Genomic DNA, 8,101 nt, shown 5'->3' with positions numbered 1-8,101 from the left:
ATCTTGAATACTGCGTACAGATGTGGTCTCCTCATCTCAAAAAAGATATACTGGCATTGGAAAAGGTTCAGAGAAGGGCAACTAAAATGATTAGGGGGTTGGAACAGGTCCCATATGAGGAGAGATTAAAGAGGCTAGGACTTTTCAGCCTGGAAAAGAGGAGACTAATGGGGAATCTTATAGAGGTATTTAAAATCATGAGCAGTGTGGAGAAAGTGAATAAGGGAAAGTTATTTACTTGTTCCCATAATATAAGAACTAGGGGCCAGTAAATCAAATCAATGGGCAGCAGGTTTAAAACAAATAAAAGGAAATTCTTCACACAGCACACAGCCAACCTGTGGAACTCCTTGCCTGAGGAGACTGTGAAGTCTAGGACTATAACAGGGTTTAAAAGAGAACTAGATAAATTCATGGAGGTTAAGTCTATTAATAGGTATTAGCCAGGATGGGTAAGGAATGATGTCCCTAGCCTCTGTCTGTCTGAGGGTGGAGATGGATGGCAGGAGAGAGATCACATGATTATTACCTGTTAGGTTCACTCCCTCTGGGGCACCTGGCATTGGCCACTGTCGGTAGACAGGATACTGAGCTGGATGGACCTCTGGTCTGACCCAATATGGCCATTCTTATGTTCTTATGTACCCAAATGCTAATGCAATTACAGGCGATATACTTCAGATCATTACTGATTAAAAATACAATATCTATAAAAAGTATCTGTAAATGGAATCTGGTTCCTTTTGCCTCTAGAGTTATCAGTTCAAATCCATTTCAGTCACCAAAGTAACCATCATCTAATGACTGTTTGGGTTGCTGCAGTATGTGAAATCAATTTCATATCACAAAAACACTTGAAACCTAACTGACATCCTTCTGCTAAGAAGACATAAAATAGTGTCCCCTGACATTACTAAAAGAGTTTCACCAGGTCGGGGAGAGGAACTTTGGGGAGACAGTTGTACTACCAATATAATACCTGATCTGAAACCAAACTCAGTAAGGACACACCCTTGGTTCTATCAAACAGTTCTAATGATATTGCCCTAAGATATGCTCAAATTGACTGTACACCAAAAACCAGCTTGAAAAGGCTACATATTTATTGATTTGCAGTAGCAAAATAGTATATTGAGTTCTGCATAATTATAAAAAGGGGTCAAACATAGGTTTGTAAAATCTAGTTAATGAGTTTTCTCCAAAAGGAGCAACCTGGGAGGCAAATACATCCAGTTTGCTTTTAGTGCCATTTGATGTTTCCTGTTGATTAACAGATTGAATTCTTTACCACAACTGCACATTATATTTCAATTAGAGGAGGATCACATTTAAGTGCATGATGTCATTTAAATACTAATGTGACTTTTCAGATTCTGCTTTACTCCAACGAAAATACGTTGTAACTTTTCAGAAAGGAAAACTATCTGCAAAGGACAGGAAAGAGGCAGATTTTGCTATCAACACCGTGTTTTTATTGAAGTCTCTCACTTTAAATTATGAAATAAATCAGTTCCTGTGCAGTTTATGTGACAGTCTGGCTTACAGTGCACTGTGCTTTGAAGGACACCATTTTCTTGTTAAACTACATAATGGTTGTATGTTTCAAACCGTGGAAATAAATCTGCCTGTATACAAAGTTCACACTTGGAAAAACCCAGTTCAGACAACTGTGCACAGCTACAGAATTTTTTAAAATGTATTTTGGTGATAAAAATGAAAATAAGTACACAGATACATTTGATACCATAGGAATGATGAAAATGAGGCTAAACTTAAATATATATCTATCCGTCCATAACTATGGGATCATGTACTGTAAAAACAACTGCAAATTATATAAAATAAGTAAAAACATTTCCACCACCCAATGAACAAACCGGGATTATCAATACTGTACCCTTCCTTATATTTTAACACTTACATGCCGTTTTATGAACGTTGACTGGTTATCACAACACCCCTGTGAGATAATCATTGTACAGAAGGGGAAACCAAGCGGAAAAAATTAAATGATTTTTTACAGAAAGTCAGTGTCAGAGATCGTAAGAGGATGAAAGAATCCCTTGCTCCCAGTCCTATATATAGTTCACTAGTTCTTATATTATTGAGCTGCCCCTCGTTGTGGTCCCCTCAATTTAATTGATCAATAGGGACAAGTTTGCGGCAGACAACTGACTGAGAGTGATGATTCTGCCATTAGTGGCAGCGGAGGTAGCCAGTTAATAACCACACAAAAACATGAACTGGTCTGGAGCCCTCAAAAAAAGTTAATGAACTAGTGACTATTAATCTAATGAACTCAAAATGCCTCTCTTGGTGACTGCCCTGGGTGAGAACAGTGAATAACCCAAGATGTTTTGGAACAGTCAAGAGGCAAAACTTCCAATTTCAGCTATTCAGTTCCAAGAATATCTTCAAAAAACAAAGCGCTAGAAGAGGGGTCGGCAACCTTTCAGAAGTGGTGTGCCGAGTCTTCATTTATTCACTCTAATTTAAGGTTTCACATGCCAGTAATACATTTCAACATTTTTTAGAAGGTCTCTCTCTGTCTCTATTATATAACTAAACTATTGTCATATGTAAAGTAAACAAGGGTTTCAAAATGTTTAAGAAGCTTCATTAAAAATTAAATTAAAATGCTGATCTTACGCTGCTGGCCCACTCAGTCCGCTGCCGGCCTGGGGTTCCGTTCACCTAAGCCAGCACCAGGCTGAGTGGGACCGGCGGCTGGGACCCCAGCTGGCAAGGGGCCAGCAGCCAGAACCTGGGGCCAGTAGTGGGCTGAGTGGGGCCAGCGTCCGGGACCCCAGACTGGCAGTGGGCTGGGCAGCTCAGACCACTGCCGCTCAGTCAGCTGAAGGTCTGGGGTCCCGGCCTTGCCCACATAGAATGGGTACCTACCTTCTCCCTGGTTCTCTTCCTCTCTCTCTGCACTGAGCTGAGGGTGGGAGTGCACTGAGCACAGGGCTGGGGGTGAAGAAGCATGCTGGGGTTGGGGTGTAGGGTCTGGCCAGTAGCTAGAATGAAGGAGGGGGCTCAGGGTTGGGGCAGAAGGTTTGGGTGTGGAGTGCTTACCTGGGCAGCTCCCATTTGGTGCAAGGGGTAAAGGTGGGAATGTGGGGGGTGGGTGCAGGAGCTTCCCTTTGGGTATGTTTGGGGGTGCTGGAGTCAGGGCTGGGCCCATGGGGGGTGCAGGGGTCAGGGCAGGGGGCTGGGGCTGTGTGAGGGGGTGCAGGGGTCAGGGCAGAGGGCTGGGGGATGTGGGAGTGCAGGGGTCAGGGCAGAGGCCTGAGTGTGTGAGGGGGTGCAGGGTCAGGGCAGGGACTTGGTGTGTGTGTGGGGGTAGGGCGGGGAACGAGGTGGGAGTTGGGACTCCTAGGCTCCAGGAAGGGGCTGGTGTCTGATGCTTGGGGGAGGAGTGCTGGGAGCAAGGACTCTGGATTCCTAGGCTTCCAGCTGCGCTCTAGTCGTTCGAGGGGGTGGGAGGCAGACAGAGACTAGGGCTCTGGACTTCTAAGTTCTGCCCTCAATGCCAGAGGGGAGCAGGGTCCAGTGACCTGGAGTGGGGAAAGAGGCGTGACCCAGCTGTTGCCAGGGTCCAGCAGGTGGCGAGCCGCAGCCCCCAGGCTTGGGTTCAGGCTGTGGGACGCAGCCTGCCCCAGTACAGAGCTGAGATCATCCCAGCACCGGGACTCCAGCCCCTGGGCAGCCTGCTTGAGTCCAGGAAGAAGGGCCAGCCATGCTCGTGGTGGGTGGGTGGGCACATGGCACAGCTGGGACCCAGGACCCTTCCCCACTTACAGGCCTCACAGATGCTGCAACTCCTGTGGGGCCGGGTCCCTCTTCCTGCCCCTGCTGGAGGGGCCGCTTAGACTCCGCGTACAGCAGGTAGCAGTATGGACACGCTAAACCCAGAAACACAACCTCCCACTGGAAGTGACGAAGGTCAGGAAAGCATGTGCAAATGCCAGCGAGAGGGGCGGAGAAGAGCGGGCCAGGCTGAGCCGGGCCGGATTTTTAATAGCACGCCACTGCCTGCCGGGGTCCCAACTGCCAGCCCCGGTCAGCTCGCTGCCGGCCTGGATTCACATGCCATAGGTTGCCGACCCCTGCGCTAGAACACTTTAAATAAAAAACCTTGTGAGGGTGGTTTTTTGTTTTAAATGAAAACTAAAAGATTAGTATTTACATTTCTAGATCCCTCAAATCTGTCTCTGGCCACGTCTAGACTACGCACCGTATCGGCGCGTTAAAATCGATTGCTCGGGGATCAATATATCGCGTCTAATCTAGACGGGATATATCGATCCCTGAGCACGCTTATATCAATTCTGGAACTCCACCAACCCCAACGGAGTTCCGGAGTCGACATGGTGAGCCGCGGACATCGATCCCGCGTGGTGAGGACGGGTGAGTAAATCGATTTTAGATATTCGACTTCAGCTACGTTATTCACATAGCTGAAATTGCGTATCTAAAATCGATTTTACCCCGTAGTGTAGACCAGCCCTCTGTTTGTAAAATGGGAATACTGTTTGCCTTCCTTTCATGGGTGTTGAGGGGCTTAATATTTATAAATTGGTGTGAGATCTATGGATGGAAGGCACTATTTATGTATACAACAACATCAGTTCAAATTCACATATTTTAGTGTAATACTCAAGCAGTGAAGTAATGGCAAAATTCCCATCAATTTCAATGGGGTGGGTGCATTTAATAGGGTCAGAATTTTAGCCAGAGTTTAGGAACCTGCTTCTGATCTCATTACATGATTTTACACTGGTTTAAATCCACTGACTTAAAAATAGTTACTTAAGTTTTTTCATTACATCATGATAATTCACTCCATATTAACAAGAATGAAGCCAGACTTTTAGGTGGGGCTTAGTTGTGCTTAAGGCTCCACCTTTTATGTTTCCAAGCCCGGCTCACTTCTCAGAGCTCCATAAACCTTCAGAAAAGCTACTGAGTTATATTGATCACAATTCTTACATTATACGATTTAACACCAGCTTGTCTTCTAATTCTCATAAAAACAGATTAACAATTAGGATGACCTAAACTAATCAGAACAAATCAAAATCAGAACTGGAAGCTTCTCTGGAAAATATGTGTTAGGTAAACAGAAGTTCTTTGGCTCAATATGGAGGTAACTGGGTGAAATATGGCCTGTGTTATACAGGAGGTGAGATCAGATTATCCCTCCTGCCTTAGAATCTACTAAACCATCTCAAGAAACTCACACATCTAGGACAATTATAGAATCTAGCTGCTATGGTAAAAAAGCTGTTTAACACAAAAAAGCTACAAGACTCCAATACAGATCTTCATATGAAATAAAATTTTAAGAAGTCACTTCACTGTAAAGGGCTTTTCCTCCCTTTAGTTATCAGATTCTGGCTGTTGCATTCAATGACAGTCTGTATAAAAAGAACAACTCTGTGACAAACATGGGAATAGTTAAGTCTAGAGGGAGCTGCTTTCTGTCTTCCCCGTGAGTAACTATGATGGCTCTGACAACAAACAGCAGAACATGGAGACAGGAAGGGAAATCAAGTGAATAAAAAAAAACAACCTTTAAAACAAAATCAAATGTCTTCCTTTTTAGTTATGGCATGGCTTTCTAAATGTATACACTTAACAAGTCCAGGAAACAAACTATAGCCATGAGCAGTCTGGTGGCACCTTAAAGACTAACAGATTTATTTGGGCATAAGCTTTTGTGGATAAAAAAACCCCACTTCTTCAGAAGTATGGAGTAAAAATTTCAGATACAGGCATAAATATACTGGCACATGAAGAGAAGGGAGTCACCTACAAGCAGAGAACCAGTATTGACAAGGCCAATTCAGTCAGGGTGGATGTGGTCCACTCCCAATAACTGATGAGAAGGTGTCAATGACAAGAGAGGGAAAACTGCTTTTGTAGTGAGCCAGCCACTCCCAGTCCCTATTCAAGCCTAAATTAATGGTATGAAGTTTGCAAATGAATTGTAGCTCTGCAGTTTCTCTTTGAAGTCTGTTTTTGAAGGGTTTTTTGTTGAAGGATGGCTACTTTTAAATCTGCTATTGAGTGTCCAGGGAGATTGAAGTGAGGTTATGGGTTAAGTGATGGGGCAAGTGATACACAAAAAAGAGAAGTCCAGTGGCACCTTAAAGACTGACAGATTTATTTGGGTAAAAGCTTTCATGGGTAAAAAACCCCCACTTGTAGCATCACTTGCCCCATAATCTCAGCCGTACAGAACGCAACACCATCCACAGCCTCAGAAAAAACTCTGGCATTATAATTAAACGGGCTGACAAAGGAGGTGCTGTAGTCATCATGAACAGGTCGGATTATGAACAGGAGGCTGCCAGGCAACTCTGCAACACCACATTCTACAGGCCACTATCCTCCAATCCCACTGAAGAGTACCGAAAGAAACTACACCATCTGCTCAAGAAACTCCCTGCTACAGCATGGGAACAAATCTACACAGACACACCCCTAAAGCCCCGAACAGGTGTATTCTATCTGCTATCCAAGATCCATAAACCTGTAAATCATGGAAGCCTCATCATCTCAGGCATTGGCATTCTTACAGCAGGATTATCTGGCTATTTGGACTTTATCCTCAGACCCTACACTACCAACACTCCTAGCCATCTTCGAGACACCACCGACTTCCTGAGGAAACTACAATTCAATGATGATCTTCCTGAAAACACCATCCTGGCCAAATTGGATGTGGAAGCTGTTTACACCAATATACTACACAAAGATGAACTACAAGCTGTCGGAACAGTATTCCTGATGAGGCCACAGCACACCTGGTAGCTGAGCTTTGTGAATTTGTCCTTACCCACACCCATTTCAGATTTGGGGACAACTTATACCTTCAAGTCAGCAGCACTGCTATGGGTAGCTGCATGGCCCCACAGTATGCCAACAATTTTATGGTTGACTTAGAACAATGCTTCCTCAGCTCTCATCCCCTAGCACCCCTTCTTACTTGCACTACATTGATGACATCTCATCATATGGACCTGGAGAGGAGGTCCTTGAAGAATTCCACCTAGATTTCAACAATTTCCACCCCACATCAACATCAGCTGGACCAGTCCACACAAGAGATCCACTTTCTGGACACTACAGTGCAAATAAGTGATGTCACATAAACACCACCCTATACCGGAAACCTATGACCACTATACTTACTACATGCCTCCAGCTCCATCCAGGACACATCACACGATCCATTGTCTACAGCCAAGTTCTAAGTACAACCACATTTGCTCCACTCCCTCAGACAGAGACAAAACCTACAAGATCTTTATGAGAATCTTAAAACCACAATACCCACCTGGGAAGTGAGGAACAGATTGACAACCAGATGGGTGCCCAAGTCACTGCTACAGGACAGGCCCAACAAGGAAATAACAGAACACACCTGGCCATCACATACAGCCCCAGCTAAAACCTCTCCAACACATCATCACGATCTACAACCTATCTGGAAAACGATCCTCACTCTCACAGACTTGGGAGGCGGGCAGTCCTCGCTTACAGACAGCCCCAACCTGAAGCCAATACTACCAGCAATACACACCGCACACAGAACACTAATCCAGGAACCATCCTGTAACAAACCCCCTTGCTCTCTGTCCCCATATCTACTGTAGTTGACCCATTGGACTCAACCCATCAGCACACCATCTGGGGCTCATTCACTGCACACCTCCAATGTGATATGCGCCATCATGTGCAGCAATGTCCCTGCCAGTAGAATCTCCCTGGACATTCAATAACAGATTTAAAAGTAGCCACCCTTCAACAAAAAAACCTTCAAAAACAGACTTCAAAGAGAAATTGCAGAGCAACAATTCTTTTGCAAACTTCACACCATTAATTTAGGCTTGAATAAGGACTGGGAGTGGCTGGCTCACTACAAAAGCAGTTTTCCCTCTCTGGATATTGACACCTCCTCATCAATTATTGGGAGTGGACCACATCCACCCTGACTGAATTGGCCTTGTCAATACTGGTTCTCTGCTTGTAAGGTAACTCCCTTCTCTTCATGTGCCAGTATATTTATGCTTGTATCTGTCATTTTCACTCT

Source organism: Chelonoidis abingdonii, chromosome 1 (genome assembly GCF_003597395.2).
Source record: "Chelonoidis abingdonii isolate Lonesome George chromosome 1, CheloAbing_2.0, whole genome shotgun sequence".
NCBI lineage: Eukaryota > Metazoa > Chordata > Testudines > Testudinidae > Chelonoidis > Chelonoidis abingdonii.
The sequence above is the reverse complement of the archived record's forward strand: the minus strand, read 5'-3'. Positions refer to the sequence as shown.